The sequence below is a fragment of the Artibeus jamaicensis genome, unplaced genomic scaffold (assembly GCF_021234435.1).
Source record: "Artibeus jamaicensis isolate MK-2021 breed Jamaican fruit bat unplaced genomic scaffold, CSHL_Jam_final contig_700, whole genome shotgun sequence".
NCBI lineage: Eukaryota > Metazoa > Chordata > Mammalia > Chiroptera > Phyllostomidae > Artibeus > Artibeus jamaicensis.
The window spans coordinates 4,395,540-4,417,239 of record NW_026521930.1 but is presented as its reverse complement, the minus strand read 5'-3'; positions in this window follow the sequence as shown (position 1 = coordinate 4,417,239).

Sequence of the window (21,700 nt, the reverse complement as noted above, 5' to 3'; positions counted from 1 at the left end):
CTAGTTTAAAAATTTATCTAGTATGATCTAGATTTTCATTATTTGCAGCCAACTCATCTAAAAATATATGCTGGCCTAGTTTGGAGAGTAAGGGTAGGGTTTTTGAGGAAGCTATCTTTATGGGAAGTAAGACAAAGTCATGCAAATGAGGGAAATAAAAAAAGGCATTTTAGGCAAAGGAAGAAAGGAGATTTATCTTTGAGCTTCACGAATTTGGGGAGGAACCACTTTGCAACTTTCTTCCAGAATTTTACATTTTCCTGAAATGAAATCTATGCTTCACTGTTTCATTCTGCTCCAATGAACCTAGATGGTATAATGAAAAGCTAGCAAGAGCTCAGTGAGGGCCACAGAGCTGTGGTAAAACTTGCTTTGCAAGTTTGAGGTTTAAATAACATTAGGTATATAAAAGCACCTGGCACATAGTAGGTGTTTAACAATAGTAACTTGTTATTTTGAAGAGTGGATTCAGAGCTTTTAAAGCCATGAATCGAAGGCATCTGAATCATCTTGCATCTGTGGGTTACTAAGAGATCAGAGTATTGGAGAAGTGGGTATGTGGGGGTCTCTGATGAGCATCAGCTGGATTTCAGAACCTTGAGCTTCCTGATATGGAGGGGTGGTCTGGGGCATGTGGATGGAGGCAAGAAAGTGAAAAGTAGTAAGTTGGGAGGGATGGTCTCTGAGAGAGAAAGATGCAGAGATGAAAGCAATATGGTGTTTGTTGGCCAATCTGGCCTGAGCTCTAAGTACTTACTATAGGGGCATGAGTAAGAGCTGGGGAACGCTGAGGTATAGGGACCCAGGGGACAGAGGGAGACTGAAAAGAAGGAGAGGACTTCTAACCACATGGTTAGTTCCTCTGGCAACCAGCCCCAATCTTGGAAGGGTCACCTTATTAACACAGACTCAGGTACAGTTGAAAGTGGTTTGCTATCAATAATAAGAAATGCTCCTCTCTCTTCTACCACTCAGGAAATACCAAGGTTTTTAGGAGCTCTGTGCCAGGAACTAGGGATATAGAGCAAATATATATTTCTTATTATCACAGGTAGGGAGACCGGCTGGGTCCCAACAAGTGGAAACTGAGGCAGAAGCCCCATCTTGTGACCTGGACCAACCCTGGGTATGGAGCTCAGGGCTGCCCAAGGATGCGAGGTGCCACCTGGCATCCAGCTCCTGAATATGATTGGCAGCCCAGGAACCTGGGCTAAGTAGGGTTTTGACTAGTGAGTCCTTCAGTGGTCCACCACTTTTTTTCTGGGAATGTGTCTTCCTTTACACCCCACAAATGCCAATCTACTCAGTAATGGCTCAAGTGCTGGGGTAATCTGGGAACAGTGGTTGGGTATCAGCAGTAGCAGGCAATCCATCTTAGCTCAGTTTAGAGCAGTGAAGGAGTCCATTGGCCACAAGACTACTGCACCTTGCAGACAGTTAGATACAGCAGCTGGCAGCCATGCTGACACATGGTGGCACTGACTCCTCTCCATCTTTCCTCTGGGGTGGCTTCATTCTTGGGCTGATTCTCAGTTGGTCACCCAACATCATCAGCTTTTGTCCTGCTGGCTTCAGAGACCTTGTGAAGAGAGAAGGCTTCATTCATGTGGACTCGCTCATGTGAAGGCTCAGGGAGGACAGGTGCTGTCCAGCTGCCATCATGTCTCTGCTTCTGAACCGTTGCTGGGTTAGAGGAATAGATACCAGGCTGTCTGTCCTCTCATCCTGTCTTCCCAGCATCTTTTGTCACATGCAAACTGATTTGTGCACACAGATCTGAGGGGATGGGCTTCTAGCACCACTAGCTCATTATTTACTTGTAGACAAGTCTGAATCTTCATTAAGGCTGAGCTACGATAGCAGTAAAGCACAAGCATGCTTGCATGCTGACATGCACACACATGCACACATATCCTGAGGGGAGCATAGCTCTCTGGTCAGTCCTGTGTGCAGTGTCAGCTGGGCATTCCTCTAAGTGTTTAGAAGCAAGATGAAGAGCTCTTGGTGGGAAGTTATTGGGGGTTTGTTTGCTGTAAACAGTGTTGTCAGTATACTTGGAACATTAGCTGTCTTTCTCTAGACAATGAGAATCCTATTTCTGCAGAGGGAGGTTAACACATGCCCACTTATTATGTTTGTGAAGTAACACAGCTGCAGGCAAGTTGTGTTTGGGGCATTGCTTGGCTTTGCTGCATGGCCACAGGGGGTTGTGCAAAGCCCTGGTTTGTGCCAGACTCTTGGCCCAATCTCCCTCTTTTCCAATAGTGAGATGTCCCCACTGAAAACCCCTGCAAACACTAGCATCATTCCCAATGTGTAGTGGCTCCAGCATTCCACTTGATAGGAACTAACAATTACCAGCACTAAGTGCTGGGCACTGTTCTAAGCACCATACACTGTATCAACTAATTTCATCCTGCATCAACCCTACCCGATATGTTCTGTTATAAGAAATACCCTTTGTGCCTGAAGAAACTGAGGCACAAGGATTAAACTGCCTTTGCCAACAATGTGGTGAGTTTGGGCTTTAAATGCTTTCTGACTGCCTAGCGAGTATGTGGGTGGTGTGTGGTGGTCTTGATCCAGGGGTCTGGGAATGGCATTTCCCTAGGCTGACACAACAACCTGTCTGTATTTCTGGGGAGATTCAGTGAGAGAAGCACATGTGCTTCTGCATGCACCTGCCAACAGGGACGCTGTAAATGCAGCTGAATTTGGCAGCAGCAGCAGCATTGGGTAATTTTTTCCCCTCCTGTGCCTCTTTTTCTCACTCTCATCCTTACTCAGAATAGCTCCAAAGAAATCCTCTTGCTTATGTAACTGCTTCTTAGAAACTCTAATTGCCCTGTTTTCTAATATGGGCATTTCTACCTCATTGCCAGACACTGAGCGATTAGTGAGTACTGTTGCTTCGGGAGCATTGATGCTTGGAATGTCCTCTCGCTTTTCTGAGAAGTTTTTATCATCATATGGAGGCTGCGAGCAAAGCCAGGGCCATGATAGCATCTCCCAGGGCCTGTGTTTCACTGACTACATCTTCCAGGCTTCTCTACCAGGGCTCCACTTGCAGCTCTGCCTGGTGTTCAGGCCCAGCCAGACCATCCCTCTATGAATCTGATACATAGAACATGAACCTTGAGATGGGAGGGTCCTTAATCCTTCCAGTCCAATATTTTATTCACGCCAGAAGGCATTTTTCAGTAGTAGTTGAATCTATTTTCTCCCAACTCACTTTTACACAAGATAGATAAAATTAGACCCTTCAGGCCGGGATGCCTTACTTTTCTCCACCCACCACCCTCGCCACTTGGCCTCCTAATCTCGGTCCTGTCTGTACCTGAGGGAAGCCTCTTGAGGCACCTCCCTTGGAGCTCTGCATTGTAACCATTCAAAACTGACACTCTCTGGGCTAGGGCCTTCCTGCTAACATGGTCATAAACATCACCCAGCTGCAGCTTGGTGCTCCCAGCATGGTGACCTTGGCCTTGTTAAAATAGCCTCTCCTTAACTGGATCCTATCTCCAGTCTTGCACCCTCTTACCCACTATGTACACCAAGGACATGGGGATCCTTCCTATACATCTGGCCATGTCACCCACCTGTTTAGCTGCCCCCCTTTTTTGTCATTTTTAATTGACCTGAGGATGAAATCCAGACTCCTCACAAACATTCAATGACCCTTCTCATCTGACCTGCTGCTCTTTCTCCATATGTCCCACAACCAGCTGGGCTAGACTGTGAGCTGGACCTTAAATGTGCCATGCTTGCTCTGCTGTGGGCTTTGCCTAGGGTTGGCCCTCCACCAGGAACACCCCCTATACCCTCCTCCTGGCACTTTATCTACCTGAGATCTCATCAGCACTAACTCCTTCCAGCTCTTCTACTGCATTAGGGCCCTGGCTCTCCTGTGCTTCCAAAGCCCAATGGGTGTTCTTGGTTGCTGCAGGGGTCCCTGCTTTATTTCTTTATCTGTTACTTTTAACAAACTGTTATTTCAATGGGGGCAAGGACCATGGACATCTTGGTCCCTTACATAGTCCCAGTGCCTAGTAAGGCTTGATGCAAAAAAGATGCTTGGCAGGTGTTTGCTGAACATATAGCTAGAATCACTTGCCTTGGCTTCTCGGCCCTCTGTCCAGTGGTTTCCAGGCTCTCTCAGTCTTTCCTGTTAATAACTAACTCAACTTGCCTGCTGCTCATGATCCCTTTGTCTGGCTTCGGGCCTCACCAGTGACCTACATGTCCCATGATTTCCTTTCCTTTCCTGCTCCTGGCCTTCCAGCCATACCCCATGGCTGCTTCCATGTGGGAATGATAAGGACATGGGGATCCTTCCACAAGGAAGGACCCTGTCTTGCCCATTGTGATATTCTAGTACTTGGCTCTTACTAGGCACTCAAAAACATTTGTTCAGTAAGTGAAAAAAATCAGTCCTATTCTTGGAAGCATGCAGGGTCCACATACCATGCAAATGGAAGCCGGAGCTCATTGCTACCCAGCCTGTATGGACACAGGTGTTTTTAGCTCCTGTGGGCCACTCATGGAATTGCCTTTTGGGTTGAAGCTTTACCAGGGCACAACTGCTTGTCTTGGAAACTCTTCTGATGACATTTAAGTTCTGGCTTTTACTTCCTGGGCCCCGGAATGTGTCTCCTCTCAGACCGTTCAAGAAGCCCAGCTTCCTGCAAGAGGAGAGATCTCAGCTCTTAGGAGAATGTGTTGCAAAGCTTAGATACTGCCAAACTCTATGATATTAACTCCTGTCTAAATGCAGGCTCAGAAATAGAAATGACATTCAAGTTGTCTCTTTAGAAGGATTTCGCCAGCCTCAGGAAGCCGCTGCTTGGCCTGGAGAATTGATTTGCAGGAAGAAGGTGAGGGAGCCTGGGCAGCCAGTGACAAAGCACACCTTTGCCAATTGTTTCCAAACAGCCCAGGCACAAATATGTGGCAAGAGAAAGGAGACTCTGTCAACTTTGTTTTCAGATCGGAGTCCTTGTCTTCAAAACTCCCTAACATCAAGATTCCCTAGTTCCCATTAAAATCAAGAAAGTCTTATAAATAACAAATAAATTAAGCTAAGAATGTCTTATTTTTAATTGGCAAAAGTTTATGATGTGTGCGACAACTTTAGATAAAAAAATTAGAAAATGTCAAAATTAAATAATACATAAAAGGCAAATAAGAAAGTTCGCTTTATTGAGAAGCTTAAATAAAGCAAAAATGTCTAAGCATGTGTGAGAGTGAAAGGTTCTCAGGAGGAAGTGAGATGGTACATAAAATGAATTGGCTTTGGTAGAAGACAGATCTGGGCTCCAAACGTACCTTGATCACTTTCCAGCTGAGATCCCCCAATTACGGGTTTGGGCTGAATAGGTTTAAGGGATATTTTAGTGTACTTCTGTTGTTTTGAATCTCTGCATTTCTCTGGAGAAATGGCCCTCCCCCACTCATCCTTTCAGAAGAAGTTGATTCTGACATCTGAACTCAGAGATGGGCACGTGGTCCATGTCTGGCTCAGCCCAGTCCAGTGAAGGCCAGTGGGGTAAAAAGGATCAGTGGCACCAGTTCTTCTTCACTCTCCCTGCATGCATGCCACTCCATTTCTCTCCTTATAGAGCAGGCACTCTGTTTTTCTACCCCTGACTTTGGGCAGGACTGGCTTGCAATGTTTTTTGGCCAATTGCACATGGTGGAAGTGATGGTGAGTCACTGCTGGTAAGGCCTGGTGTGTTTCTACTTACTACCTTGTGCCTCTGCTTTCACCAGGACAACACACCTGGGATAGCTCACTGGAAGAGGAGAGACATGTAGAACAGAGACAAGTCACCCCAGGTGCCTCACCTGCTAGCCAACCAACCTCTAGATATATGAGCAAGACCACCAAGACACCAAGATCAGCAGAGCCACGAACTAACCCCAACTGGCTCCAGATACATAAAGGATTTTTATATGCCACTGAGGTTTTGTGGTTCTTTGTGGCAGTAGATAACCGATAGAGTTTGTGATCACATTTTGGCCTTAAAGAGTTGGCATGGATATGATTTTACTCATATGTGGAATCTAATGAACAAACTGAACTAATAAGCAAAATAGAGACAGACTCATAGATAGAGGACAGGCTGACAGCTTTGGGGAGTGGGGAGATCAAGAAAAAAGAATAAGAGCCCTGGCTGGTATAGCTCAGTGGACTGAGCACGGGCCTGTGAACCAAAAGATTGCGGTTCGATTCCCAGTCAGGGCACATGCCTGGGTTGCAGGCCAGTTCCCAGCAGGGGCCAGTTCCCAGCAGGGGTTGCATGAGAAGCAACCATACATTGATATTTCTCTCCGTCTCTCCTTCCCTTCCCTTCTAAAGATAAATAAATAAAATCATAAATAAATAAAATTATAAAAAAGAAAAAAGAATAAGGACTCATGGACATGGACAACAGTATGATGATTGTGGGGGGACAGTGGGGTGAGTGGAGGTGGAAGAGGGTATGAGGTTGATGAATAGTAAAAATACAGTAAAAATAAATTAAAAAAAACAGTTGGGACACAGACTTTCACCAAGTGATTAGCACAGAGTCATGCATTTTTTTTTTTTTTTACTGGTGTTTTGCTGACAAGATATAAGGATACGTACAGCAGCTGAAGGGTCCATGCCAACTTAGAAAAAACCTGAGACTGAAGCCAATGTAGAAGAATCACAGTTAAAAATGGGGAGGAAGAAACCTGACGATGTCTTTGGGGCTCTTGGATCCAGCTATGCCGGAAACAACTACAACTGGATTTTCTATTTAGATGGAATGATAGCTTCTACTTTTTTGCTAAAGTCAAATTAGGTTGGATTTTTGACCCTTGTAATACGATCAGTGACGTATCTAAAATTTAGAGTGCTGTGAGGATTCATGAATTGTGAATGTGTAACAGTGGGGCATTGTAACGGTGGGGAATTGTAACCCACCGCACTGTTCTGATATTGTTTCTGTAAGTGCCAATTGCGATTAATACGTAGCTTATAGATAAACAGTATGTTTGTATAGCAATCCTAGGAACTAATGTCAAAAGATACAGACTCCAACCTTCAGGTATCCCAGCTCTAGCAGATTTTCTGACCTTCAGCTGCGGAGCCAGGGTGACGTGAAGCTGGGATGACGCACACTGGACCGGCACTTGCCTCACAGGAATGGACTGTGCTCGTCCACACGTGGAGAACTTTTCAATCGCCTCCCTTGATTTCTGTCATTTGTTCCCCTCTCCCTCCTTGTAAAAAACCTCTGCCTCAGGGGAGGGGGAAGGGGACTGTGGGGAGAAGGGTTTTCAGGAACTACTATAAAGGACACAGGGACAAAACCAAGGGGGAGGGTGGAAGCAGGGGAGGGAGGTGGGTTTGGCTGGGGTTGGGGGAGAGTGGTGGGGAGAAAATGCAGACAACAGTAACTGAACAACAATAAAGTAATTTATAAAAAACAAAACAAATAAAAAACCCTCTGCCTTTCCTGAGAGGAGGTGATGGGCTTTGAGACGTGAGTCTCTCATCTTCCAGATGGCTAGCATCTTTAAATCATCGCCTTCCTCTTAAGTAGCAGGCAGCTGGACCTGTCCCAGCTGGAAAGGCAGAGCCTCGGAAACGCCTGTTTCCACAAAGTCCCAGGTAGTAACAAAACAACAGTTTATGCACAAGTTCTTCCTTGTGCATTTTACTTTCTGGGGTACTAAGGCTTGGTAAGTATATTTTGCACCTCCCTGAGTTGTAGACAGGCAAGGAGAACTACTCCCCCACAGGATTTCACCAGTACATGGAGCAAGCATGACTCGGTCCTTTCTCAGTTTGGTGACCACAGAAACAAAACAATTCTGAGAAAGACTCACCAGGTTGCTCTTTGGGTCAGCGATTTAAACTGTTTCATAGATGACAGAAACCAAGCATTTTAGACTTAAAAGACATGGCAAAGACCCACTCACTGAGAATTCATGGTTTATCAAGGAAGAAACCTAAGCATAAAGGGGGTGAGGGCAGTGCTGGTAGAGTCTGGTGTCCAAGCAGTGGTAAAAGGATGGGCGTTGGGGTCAGAGAGATAGTGGTTTGAACCCAGGGTCTGTTGCCTATACATTTAGCTACATTGGCAAATTGCTCAACCTTTCCAGGCCTATATTTCTACCTCTTTAAAATTAGGGTGCAGTGCCACACAAGAATGAAAGTTTGTTGCTCACAGAAGAATTCTGTTTAACATACATAGTTCCCCCTTCGGGAGGTGGAGCTTATCTTCCTGATGTCAACAAACCCCCAATACCAGTGGGGTTGACTTTGTGGCTTATTTACCAAGAATAAAGTATGGAAAGGGGAAAAACAGTATGTTGACAGTGGACAAACTAGGAAAACACTATGGTAACCAAGTGATGAACAGTGACACCACCGGTAATGTCATGTGGCTGTCATGTATTCCCTGATACCTCATGATGGGAAGGCACTTCCCCTCTGTGGTCTTCATCCCCCAAACCCCAGAGTCTCAAATCTGATCATGAGAAATACATCAGACAAACCCAGAGAAGAGGACATTCTACAACATACCTGGGCAGTAACTTCAGGGCTGTGAGGTTAAGGAAGGGAAGACTGAGAGGCTGTGATGGATCAGAGGAGATTGGGCAGATGGGATGACCAAATGCAACTTGGTGCCCTGGACTGGAACAGAAAGAATGTTTCAGTGGGAAAACAGGTGGCATTGAAATAGGATCTAGAATTTAGTTAATAATAACACACCAACATTGGTTTTCCAATTGTGGCAAATTTCATGGTTGTATAATATATTGACAACAGGGGAAACAATGTGGGTACACAGGAATGTTCTGTATTATCTTTAAAACTATTCTCTAAATCTAAGATGACAACAAAGAAAAAATTGAATATCTTTAATGTAATGTTCAATTGATCTTAGTGCAGTTGTAGGCATCAGATCCACTTTTGGCCCATAGGACTTCAAATCCTCTAGAGCCCCAGACCTTGTGATCTAGAACAGCTCAGGAGCAGCCTATCACCTGCAGTAGCTATTGTGACACTATCTGCATGACTTATGTCATGGTTGATGCCCACCCCCTCCAGTGGAATGTCCTGCCATGCTTTCCTGGAGAACCTACAAGACCAGAAGTTTCTTCAATGATTTCTGTTTGGAGTCACCTGGATTTGAAAGTATGCAGCTAACATAGCCTCGTGATGGCAAAGCACCTATATTCATTATCATTTACTGGGCACATACTCTGTGTTAGGCACTGGGTGTGACATTTTGTGCAAGTTTTCTCATTTTATCCTTGCAGGGACATAATGTCAGGGGAGGATACAGAGGCTCAGAGAGGTTGAGGGAGTTGTCCAACAAGAGCTAGGATTTCAAAAAGGTCTTTCTGACTCCCAAGTGTATCTTCTTAACCTCAAAGTAAAACTGTGTTAACATAGATTGTTAAAACTTGGAAGGTTCTTTAGATATCTAATTCAGAGATCAGAAAATGGTGGTTTACTGAATTCAATCTTTAATTCACAGATGATTTTAGTTTGGAGCTGGTGATTTATGTATTTTCAGTTTTTTTATTGTTGTTGCTTTCTCTTTAATTTGAGAAATTGTTAGCATTTGAAAATAGGAAGATTTCACTTTTAAATGTCAGACTTTTATTTTATTCTGGTGTCAATGAGACCCTGGATGCACTGGGCTTCCATTCCTGCCCACAGCTGAGTCCTGACTGCCCTGTTAGGTGATGCAGTGCTCTCTAGTTAACCTAGACCCCCAACCACTTTATTCATTTGCTTCCTCTGTCTTTCCTCTGGAGTTGGCAGTGTGTGATTTATTCCAATTTACAGGAGAGAAAATTGCCACTCAGAGATGGGGAGTGACTAGTCAGAAGTCACACAGCAAAAAGAAATAACTTCATTTTAGTGGGTCCTCATTCGTGTTGTTGGAATTGAGAGGCCATCCCAGGTCCTGGCTTTCTGTTCCCTATCTTCTCTGTGACTGACCTTTTGCAGCCGCCTCTCAGTACATTCCCTTGGTCACCACAAGAGTGGGTGTCTACTCTCACAGTGTCTTCACAATGCTATTTCACATAACAAGATCTTGTTATTTCTCTCAAACTTTGTAAGGGCTAAACCTATCCTTTTAGGAAGATGAAAAACTAGTTGGGATTTTTGCAATTTAACTTCAATGAATAAGAAAGAAAAAGAAAAACAGAGAGGGGCAAAAGGAGGAAGGGAGGGAGGGATAGAGGAGAAGGAGAGATGGAAGGAAGGAGCAAGGGAGGGAGGGAAAAAGGGAAGGAAGGAGAGTTACAAATCGGAGAGTGTGATAGCTGTGGTGTTTATTCCTTTCCCTGGTTAGATCTGATGAAACTCCCATCACACCAATAACTCTCTTTCTCTTTCTTCCAGGAAGGAAAGTAGAGGTGTGAAGTCCCATATCTAGTCCCCGAGCCAGCCCTGTTTAAAGCAGGACACATAACTGGGGACTCTCTCTGGGGACCCAAAGCCTTGCAGAGACATCTCAAACCCTCTCTAATGCTCTCTAATTTTTAAAAGAAAAAGAAGTAAAAATGCATTTTTGTAATTTTAATTTTTGTATGTGTCATACATAAAAGTGAATGATGAATACAGCATCTGTTCCCAGTTTGTGGATATTAATGACATGAGCATCTATCTGTGTGCGCAGCACTGATTGAGGTGGACTTGGTTCCATCCTTTAGCAGCTCTGCATGCCTCTCTCCTATTCTATCTCTTCCCTTCTTGCAACACATCTGCTTTCCTGAATTTTGTGTTATTCTACTTAGCCACTCCTATGGTCAGGTCATTCATTTGTAATCTTTTATTATGAAAATGATCAAACAGGCAGAAAATTAGAAAGGATATTAACACTGAATATTTTATACCTAAACTGATCGCATCAGCTTTTTATCATTTGTACCCTCCACTTTCTCCTCATTTTTCTATTTGCTAAGCCAATATTTAAGGATTTTCCTTCGTAAAATATTGACTGTGTAAAAGAAGAGACACTAGCATAATGGGTCCCACCAGCTTTAGCACCAACAGTTTGTAAACCTTACTTTGTCTATTCTCTCTGTCACTGATGCCTCTTCCACCCTAGTTCTGGAAGCAAATCCCAGACTTTACACACTTTCATTTGTAAATAGTTCAGTCTGTATCTCTGAAAGATAAAGAAAGACTTTTAGAATTTTAAAAATATATTTATTTATTTATTTTCAGAGAAAGGGAAAGGAAAAGAGAGAGAGAGGAACATCAATGTGTGTTTGCCTCTCATGCACTCCCTACTGAGGTCTCCTACTGGGGACCTGGCCTGCAACCCAGGCATGTGCCCTGACTGGGAATCAAACTGGCAACCCTTTGGTTTGCAGTCCAGCACTCAATCCACACCAGGCAGGGCAAGAACGACTCTTATAAAACTGTAATCACAGTGCCACTATCACATCTAAAGTAAACACTTTCAGACCATCACCAAATATCTACCTAATCGGTGTTCAAATTCCTTGATCCTGCCCTTCTCAAACCCTCTCTCACCTCTGTGTTTGTACAGTAGCTTTCTTTGAATTGGCATACAACAACTTCCCCACACAGTGTATTTGGCTGATAACTGTCTTAAATCTCTGAGTTTTCTTTCTTGCATTTTGGTTTTGTCATTTGTTTTCCCCGGCGTAATTCATTTGTTGACAAATCTAGTTTATTTTTCTTGCATGATTTTCTACATTCTGGGTTTTGCTGAGTCTACTCTGTGACGTTGTTTAACAAGTTCTTCCTTTACTTTTATCTCCTGCAAACTGGGAGTTAGTAGTAGAGGCTTGATCAGATTCCAGCTGGATTTTTGGCAAGAGTATTTCATAATTAGTGCTGGCATAGTTCATCAGGAGGGACATGATGTCTGCTTGTCTCTTTTTATGATATTAAATAAAACCTGGTTTAAGTTGTATAATCTATTATAAAGCCCCCAAAAGCTTTTCACCTAGTAGGTTTAGGGGCCATTGGCAATCATTCTGTAAGAGTGGGGCTGAATCATTTTAAAATTAGTCCTGGCACCAAGATGTGTGATCTTTAAATACTTAGAGAATGCATTGCCAAAGGAGAGGTGTTATTTCTCATAACTCAACACCATTACTTTACCTAATAAAATTAATAATTATTCTGTATTATTTAATATTCAGTTACTATTAGACATTTCCCAATCATCCCCAGTTGTTTTTAAGTCATCTTTAAAATTTTAGAATAGCTTTAGATTCACAGAAAAATTGGAGAGGTAATACAGGGAGCTCTCATATACCCACATCTAGTTTCCCTTCTTAGTTTTACCTTAGGTCCTTTTCTATCCTGAAAGGCTATCCAGGATACTACAGTATATTTAGTGATCATGTCTCCTTAGGCTCCTTTTGGCCATGACAGGTTTCATTTGGTTTTAATTTTCCTTTTAATCTCAAATAACATCTCCCAGATTATCCTGTAGAATGTCCCACATCTTGATTTTGTGCATTCACTTGTGGTGATCTTTAACTTGTTTCTATATCCCTTGTATTTCTGTAAACTGGAAATTAGAGTAAAATGCTCAATCAGACTCAGGTTAGATATTTTTGCCTAGAATATTTTATAGGTAAAGTTGTGTCCATTATACACTGCCTCATAGCCATGAAGGTTAGGATGGAAAAGACATGAGAAGGAAGAACAGGACAGATGAGTAGAAATGAGAAGCCCTTTCTGTACAAGGGCTGAAGTGGAAGTACAGCTTTAGCTCCTACAGTTAAGGAGTGGTTATTCCAAATGGCCTTTACATCTTGTTTTTCTTTTCTTAAACCTTAATAAAATTCATTCATTTCCAAATGTGAATGTGGATGATTGTGAAGATTATATTATTTTATTTTCTTTCCTTAGACTATATCTATATGAGTTTAGAGAAACATTAATTTTTACAGATTTACCTATCAAAAAAACTGTATTATTTGGTTATGACTATGCCTTGTAGACAGGTGGTCCAAAAACTAACCCCAACCACCTGCACATCTGCAGCAGTGGTGACCAGGTGTTACAGTTATTTAGCCTTGGGGTGAACCCCATTGACCAGTGCACATGCAGCAAGTGCAGCTTGACCACAGAAGGGAGGCATATGTAGCTTACATAGCAGACACCTCTGGAGTACTTGGTTCTAGTGATCACAGAGATTTTACCACTGAGCTCCACAAGATACCTTACATAAGGTACTGTTTCACGACCAGTAGGCATAGCTAATCTACCTAATACGCAGAGATGAACACAGAGAGCTAGATAAAATTAAGAAACAAAGGAATATATTTAGAACAAAAGAACAAGATAAAAATGTAGGAAAAGAACTAAATGAAATAGAGGTAAGCAGTTTACAAGATAAAGAATTAAAAGTAATGGTCAGAAGAATGGATCAACATAGTGAAAACTTCAATTAATAAATAGAAAATATAAATAAGTACCAATCAGAAGTAAAAATACAATCACTAAAATGAAAACTACTCTAGGAGAAATCAAGAACAGATTAGATGATACAGAAATAGACAAAATAGAGACTAAAAAACAAAACAGGAGGTCAGTAAAACTAAGATCTGGGTCTTTGAAAAGATAAACAAGATTTATAAGCCTTTAGCCAGACGTGTCAAGAAAAAACAAAGAGGAGAGAAATAAATAAAATTGGAAATTAAAGAAAAGTAACAACTGACAAATGATCATAAGGGAATATTATGAACAATTATATACAACATATTGGACAACCTGGAAAACGCGAATAAATTCTTAGAAACATACTGTCTTCCAAGACCGAATCTGGAAAAATAAGAAAACCTGAATAGACTGATTTCAAGTAATAAAACAGAAACAATAATTAGAGAAATTCTAACATATAAATATCCCAACAAACAAAAACCCGAGAATTAATACCTATCCTTCTCAAACTATTCCAAAAAATTAAAGATAAAGGAATACTTCCAAACTCATTTTATGAGACCAGCATTAACCTGCTATCAAAATCAGATAAAGACATACAAAAAAAGAAAATTGCAGGTCAATATCCATGATGCACATAGATACAAAAATCCTCAACAAAATATTAGCAAACCAAATGTAATAGATGTTAAGGCTATGGATATGAATAAATGAAGTTCCTGCTGTAACAAAATTTCCATTCTAGTTCCAGAAAGTGGACACCAAATTAATTGGGATATACTTTCATGTAGGGATAAGCTGCATGACACTGCATGAGAGAAGATTAAAATAGAGTAAATGTATTGTGAGTGACAGGAAGGAGTAATCTGAGAAGGATTCTCTGAAGAGGTAATATTCGAGCAGAGGCCTTGGTGAAGCGAGGACAAGAGCCATAAAGACAGTTAGGGAAGAAACTTTCCCAGTGGAGGAAATTGGAAACACAAAGGGATTGAGATGGGAGAGGGCTAAATGTGTGTGAGGATCAGCAGGAAGGCTGGGTGTCTGGGCACAAGGGATGTGGTGCAGCTTGGAGAGAATGGGATTCTGAACCCTGGAGCTGTGGAAAGGACTTGAGAATTTATTCTAAATGAGGGGATTTAAATAATATTTAAGTCAACTTTACTGAGGTGTAATTTTTATACAAATGCTCTCATTTTAAGTATGCAGTACAATGAGTTTTGATAAGTGTGTACTCTATAACTACTTCTCAAGTCAAGATATAGAATATTTTTATCACCCAGGAAGTCCCCTCATGCCATGTTGCAGTCAATCCTCCTTTGACTTCAGGCAGTCTGCTTCCTGTAACCTTAGGTTAGTCTGCAGTTTCTAGATCTTCAGATACATAGGACTATGCAGCATGTAGTCTTTTAGATCCAGCTTCTTTCACTAGCCTAAGGTTCCTGAGTTTCATCCATGTTGTGTATATCAGATTTTTTTTTATTTCTAAGGAGTACTTCATTACATGGATGTACCATAATTTGTTTTCTATTCACTTGTTAATAGGTATTTGATCATTTTTAGCTTTGGCCATTATGAATAATGCTGCTATAAACTTGTCATGTATAGGAGGTCTTTTAATGAACATATGTTTTCATTTCTTTTGGGTAAGCACTAGGAGTAGAATTGCTGGGCATATGATGAATGCACATTTAATGTATAAGGGAAATGGCCAAACTGCTTTTTTTCCCCAAAGTGCTTTTACCATTGGATATGAGAGTATTGAGCAAGGTGCTAACTTGAGGGACAAATACGGTCAGATTCACATTAAAAATATCACTACAGCTACTATGTGGAGAATGGGCTGCACAGGCCAAGAGTGGGTATAGTGAGTCATTTATGGAACCGAGTCATGGGAGGCTTTTGAGTGATTAACACACAGAGACATCAAGAAATTTGCCCAAGGCAGCGTAGCTAGTAAGCAGAGAAACCCAGAGGTGAACCCATCCTTACCTGTCTTGAGGGTCTAAGTCATGTACACAATGCAGATTTGTTATCTAAGGCCTTCTGGATGTTTTAATAATAAAATCAGAATATATTATATGTTATATAATATTAGTCATATATATCAACATACATCACCATCATTATCTATCTGTTCTATTTTAAGAACACATAAAATGTCCCTGTTTTTTAGAAACAATTAGATTCTTGTATATCCTAAATTCAGACATTAGGAAGTCTTTTCCATTCAGAAATACCAATTATTGATGACATTCTGAGCTGAAGGAAATGGCAATGAAAGAAGCATTATCCTGGAGGAAAAAAAATTCCTCAGGTTGCACTTGTGTGAATCCCATTTCCATACCAGGTGTAGCTCTTGACTCCTGCATACCTGGGGGCCTGTGTTGCTTGCTCCATGGTGGCAGCCTCACCAATGGACTCCATTCAGCCTTTTTATTCCCTAGATGCTCTCCCAGGGTTTGGCCTAACAGGATCCATGAAGCAGCAAAGATGCTTCTCTGTTCACCTGATTGTTTTTCCTCCTGGGTACACAGTTAGATTTCACTTCTCAGCCTTCTTTATAATTAGTAAGGGCTATGAAACTAAAATCTGTCCCAGGAAATGTGAACAGAGAGTTGCATGCCATCTCTAACTTGCCTTTGTGTCCTTCCATGCTGCTCTCCACACTGTCTGGGAAACCACCTGCCAAAGGAAAAGGAGGATTGCTCAGGGCCAGAGGAAGGCTGAGTGATGGCTGGGAGAGGCCCAATTGCATTAATGATGGAGCAGATTCTTCCACCTACTTACGCTCTATGTGAGAAACAAACAGGTTGTGTTTAATTGCTAAGGTTTGGGATTTGCTTATTACAATAGTTAGTCCCCCTCACCAATAGGCCTCATATTCTATTTCTTTTTTTCTTTATTTTTCTTTATTCTTGTTTATTCTATTACAGTTGTCCTATTTTTCCCTCTTTGCCATCTTCTATGCAGTGTCCTCCACTGCCCCACCACTGCTCCCCTCCCAAAGTCAACTTGGCCTTTCTCTGTCCAACTTCCATAGACTCTGATGAATACAGGACACTAAATACCTTTCATTCTTGTTAACGTATTTCATTTGCTTGGAAAATGTTTATTGTTTTAGAAAGGACAGGAAAAGTAGTTCACTACAATTTAAAGGGACAGTAAATAATTAGGAACTCTGGAGGAAGAATGAAAAAAAGCTTACTTTTAATTTTATACCCTTTTGTATTTTTCAATTTTGGGCCACAGTACTCTTTAAAAGATACATTTTTTGAAAAACAAATATCAATGTCAGCCCATTATGCTTTTAGCTTCTTTTGGGTCTAGGAGCTCGTATCATTCCTGATTGCATCTGAGACTCTCAGCTCTGGGAACAGGTAGCATTGTGTAGTGGTTAGAAATGTAGCTCCACAGTCAGACAGACCTGCTGCTACCAGCTTCTGTCAGTATGACCATGCATTTGTTTCATCATTTGTCTAAGCCTCGGCTTCTTCATTTTAATGCTGCATAATGCTAGGGCCTGTTTCTTAGGATTGTTGGGAGGACAACTTGAGACAGTGGGTGCTAGCATCGCTTATCATAGTATATGTCATGGTGCAACTATTCAATAAATGTTAGTTACTGCAATGGGGCATTGAACAAATGTTTTTGAATTTTGGCTGAACTGAACAGGCAGGACCTGCACAAAATAAAGCTATCTACATCCCACAGACATCCACACATCCTCAATTAGTGCTGTCTAAGTTAGTTTTAGTTTTTCTGAATTTATTTTGACTAATACAATCAAACAGCCACAATACAGTGTGCTACTGAGATCTTTCCCTTCCACGGTTCTTCTCATCCTATTTGGCATTTATTGATAGCCATTTAGAAAGAATATTTACTTCCTATGTAATCCCATTTTCAGAAAGAATGAACAAGAATGGGTAGTATCATGAGGAGAAAATTTTATTAAGAAATTATTTAATGTTATTGATACTTTTCACCAAAAGTTAAGGAAATGCAGTGATCAATAGATACCCACATTAATGTTTAATCTACTTTTAGCTCATTGCTGGAGTATTTAATTAGCTTGTGATTTGGAAAACTGTATAAAGTACACAAGGCAATGAATGTTCTGGAAGTAAAGACAGAAGTAATTATTTTGCTCCCAGCATCTTATGGAAAAGAATGGCCGGAAAATATAGTGACATTGTGCAGAGAACTTAAAACAGGCAATATGGTGCTGAGGACTCTCTGGAGGGAAAGTTTGCTCTGGATCTCATACTTATTCATATATGTTTTGCCTCAGTTAAATCTTACTGTGGGGTGGGTTGCTGATCCCACTTTGTACATGGGAAATAAACACTGGCTTAGGAATGTTAAGGCATCTGCTCTGAGTTTGCTCGCGGTCATTGCCTCCACTGTATCAGTTCCTTCTACTCTGGCAGGTCGGAGTCATTACCTTGATACCTGTAAGTGTTCTTCTGTTTTTCCTTTCAGCAGCCAGAGAAAGGTGGAGGGCAGAAGTGCTAACATGATTATTTTTGTGATTTGGGCAAAGTGATAAGCAGAATCCTACTGGCCTCCCAAAGATGTCTGCGTCCTAGTTTCTGGAAACTGTGAATATGTTAGTTTACATGGCAAAGGGGGGGGATACACTGAAAATGAGATTAAGATTGCTAATCAGTTGACCTGGAGATGAGAGATTATCCTGGATTTTCCAGGTGGGCCCAATGTAATTACAAGCATTCTTATAAGTAAAAAAGGGAAACAAAAGAGAGAGGACCAGACACTTAGCAGCTTGAGGATGACTTGACCCAAGGTTGATGACTTTGAAGACAGAGGAAGGAGCTGCAAGCCCACAAATGCAGGTGCTGGAAAAGGTGAGAGAATGGGTTCTTTCCTAGAGCCTCCAGGAGGAACACAGCCCTGATGACACTGATTTTATTTGAGTGAGGCCACATCAGACTTCTGACCTTCAGAACTGTAATGAATAAATGTGTGGTTTTTCAAGCCACCAAGGTTTTGGTAGTCTGTGACAGAAATAGAAGACTATTACAGGTCACCTCTTTTATGCAGTCCTCTATTTGTCTGTGTACTGGAGTTAACTCTTCACACAGCCCTGCCTACAGTGTGTTAACAGATAGGCCATGGAGATAAAAAGCAATCTATGAAAATCTTATGCTTGTTTCTGCTTCTCATAGAATGTAAGGCCTAAAATGTAGTCCTACATGGGAGAAATTCTGCCCAGATCTTTTAGTTTCTCTGCATGTGTGCCCTCACACCCTCAGGTCTGTTGTCCCATATGGATGGCCAGCTGGTGGTATCATATGGCCATTATCAGGCTGTGGGGAGTGGGAGGCTCCTGAAGATGACAGGTCTTTACTACATGCTCCAGCTGGTTTACCCACATGCTACCATCTGACATTTTGGGTTCATGTCCAAGTTACACTGAGGTAGAGCTTGGATTTCCCATCGAACCTTTGTGTTCATAATTCCCTCGGTTTCTCAGGGGAGTGGTGTTTGTGTTTGGGGACAGTATTTATACATCTGCCTCAATACTGTCTTAGTTTTATTGATTTCACCTTAACTTTAAGACAAATTCACTCCAAATGTCCATTTCCTTCCTGATCCACCAGGTAAAGAAAGGGTTGCCTAGTGTCAAAGGGCCCACAGAGGGTTTTACATGTCCGTGTAGGTCATACATGCCTTCCTGTGAACAAAGATATTGACCATAACAGAGACCCTATGGGCTTGAGTTTGGCACAAAGCTTATAATTTGCAAAAGGCTCAGAGGATGGTTAGCATTTTTCAATACAAATGTTTTTTATTTCAAGCATGTACATTGTTTTTTAGGCATAATGCTATTGCACACTTAATAACTATAGTGTAGTGTCAATATAACTTTTATATCCACTAAGAATCCAAAAATTGTGTGATTTATTTTATTGTGATATTCACTTTATTGGGTCACCTGGACCCTATCCCATAGTATCTCTGAGGTCCGCCTGTATTATCTCCCAGTTCCTGTGGGTCAGTGTTAACTAGGTCGTCTGGCTTTGGGATTCTTATAAGACTGTCATCAAAGTGTAGCCAGGGCTATGGTTATTCTTCAGACTCAATTAGTAAAGAATCCTCCTCCAGGCCCATTGGTGCAGTTGTTGGCAGGATTCAGTTTCTAGAGAGCTCTTGTGATGGAGGGCCTCTGCTCCTTGCTACCAGTCAGCTGTTGCCACCCTCAGCTCCTTGCTATGTAGGTGTCTCCATAGGGCAGCTCACAGCATGGCAGATTGGCTCATCAAATGAAGCCTAGATGAATGCAAACAAGATGGAAGCCATAGTCTTGGGACTTCTAGATCTTGGAAATGATATGCCATCATTTTTGCATCATTCTATTCATTCAAAGCATGTTGCTCAGCACAACTGCACTCAGGGTAGGGCATTACACAGGCAGGGACTATGGAGCCACCTTAAAAGCTGCCTACCACCTTACCACACTCACTGTGTTAGTCAGGGTTCTCCAGAGAAACAGAACCAATAGGAGATAGAGATATAGGTACAGAAATGCAGTTCAAAATAAACATAGATATACAAAGAGGTTTATTATGAGAAATTGGCTTACATGGTGACAGAGGCTGAGATGTCTCATGATTTTCCATCTGCATGCTGGAGATCCAGGAAAGCTGGTGTTATAATTCCAGTTCAAGCCTGAAAGCCTGAGAACCAGAGGAGCCAGTATGTTAAGTTCCATCCATGGGAAGGAAAGGATGAGATGTCCCAGCTCAACAATTAGTCAGGAAAAAAAGGGCTGAATTCTTCTTCCTCTACCTTTTGTTCTTTTCAGGCCTCAACAGATGAAATGATGCCCATCCATACTGGGGAGGGACATCTCTGCCTTACTCAGTCCCCTAATTTAAAGGTTAATCTCATCCATAAACACTTTTACAGACACACCTAGAAATAATGTTCAATTTGGGCAGCCCTTGGCTAGTCAAGTTGACACATAAAATTAACCATCACACTCAGGTACTTGGAGGGTGAGTCAAAGTGACAATGACATGTCCTGTGATATTCACATACTTGGCAGGATGGCAATGTAACTTCTATCACCACATGTTCAAGTCTCACCTGTCCTTCAAGATTAAACTGAGGTATCACCTCCTCTAGGAAGCTTTCCTGATTGGTCCTAGGCAGATGTGTCCTTTCTCCTGTAAAGTACCTTCTATCCCTAGTACTTCATGCACCTGATGCCATATGCAATAGCCACATTGCCTGGGGCTGACTTCCAACCCTGTCACTTACTGGCTGTATGTTCTTGGGAAAGTTAACTAATGTCATTAAGTGGCCATGTTTCCTCATCTGTAAAAGGATGATAAAATGAGAACAAAATGATATGAAGCATAGACAGCTGAGTAACCAGACTATAGACAATGCTTAATTTTTAGCAGTAATTACAGCAAGTATTATAATTTAAACAACTTGAAAATATAGTCTAAATCCTACTGTCTTTTTCTTTTTACCCTCAGTACTCAGCAGATAGTTAGCACCAAACAAAATATTTTTATATGAACAAATGAACATGCCCACTGTGATTTCCATGTTTGTACCTGGGTCTTTGTGGGGTGTCTCCACCTGCCTGTGGGGTGCTCACCAAGGCTCCTCCTGTCTCCATCGGTTCCTGGCATGATCGTCATTCCCCAGCATCTTTTCTGTTCTCAGCGCCCCTCCCACAGCCTGTGGGGCTGTAAGATCTCTGATGCAATGAGTTCCAACACTGTGGCGAATTACCTGGTTCCTGTGCTGTTTGTCAGGGAGAAGGATTTATGGGAGGGATACAACTTTTTTCAGATACTTTCATCTTCTTTTTGCACACACATTCTGTATCCTCCTCCCTTTCCTCATCCATCAGCTGCCTTGAGTGTGTGTGTATATTTATATGTATATGTATACACACATATACATACACACACATATATATATAATCATATCATCTTGCCTGTTTCCTCTGTTACCTCTGTCCCTTTCTTGCTTTCTTTGAGCAAAACACAACTAGGGGTGGTGGAGAAAAGGCATAGCCTGGTTTGCTTTAGCATTAGAAATCTCCAAGAGGCTTTGGGGATGAACTTTCTTCCCATTCATGGTTCTTTGCAGCTGAAATATGGCTGTGAGGAGCTGAGGAAATAGGCCCCAGCCTCTTTTCTCAAAAGAATTGAGCCATCTTTTTCCTAGTTGCTGCCTGCCACTTGTGCAGAAAGGTTAATCTGTTCCTCTTCTCCACTAGTGCATTTATCA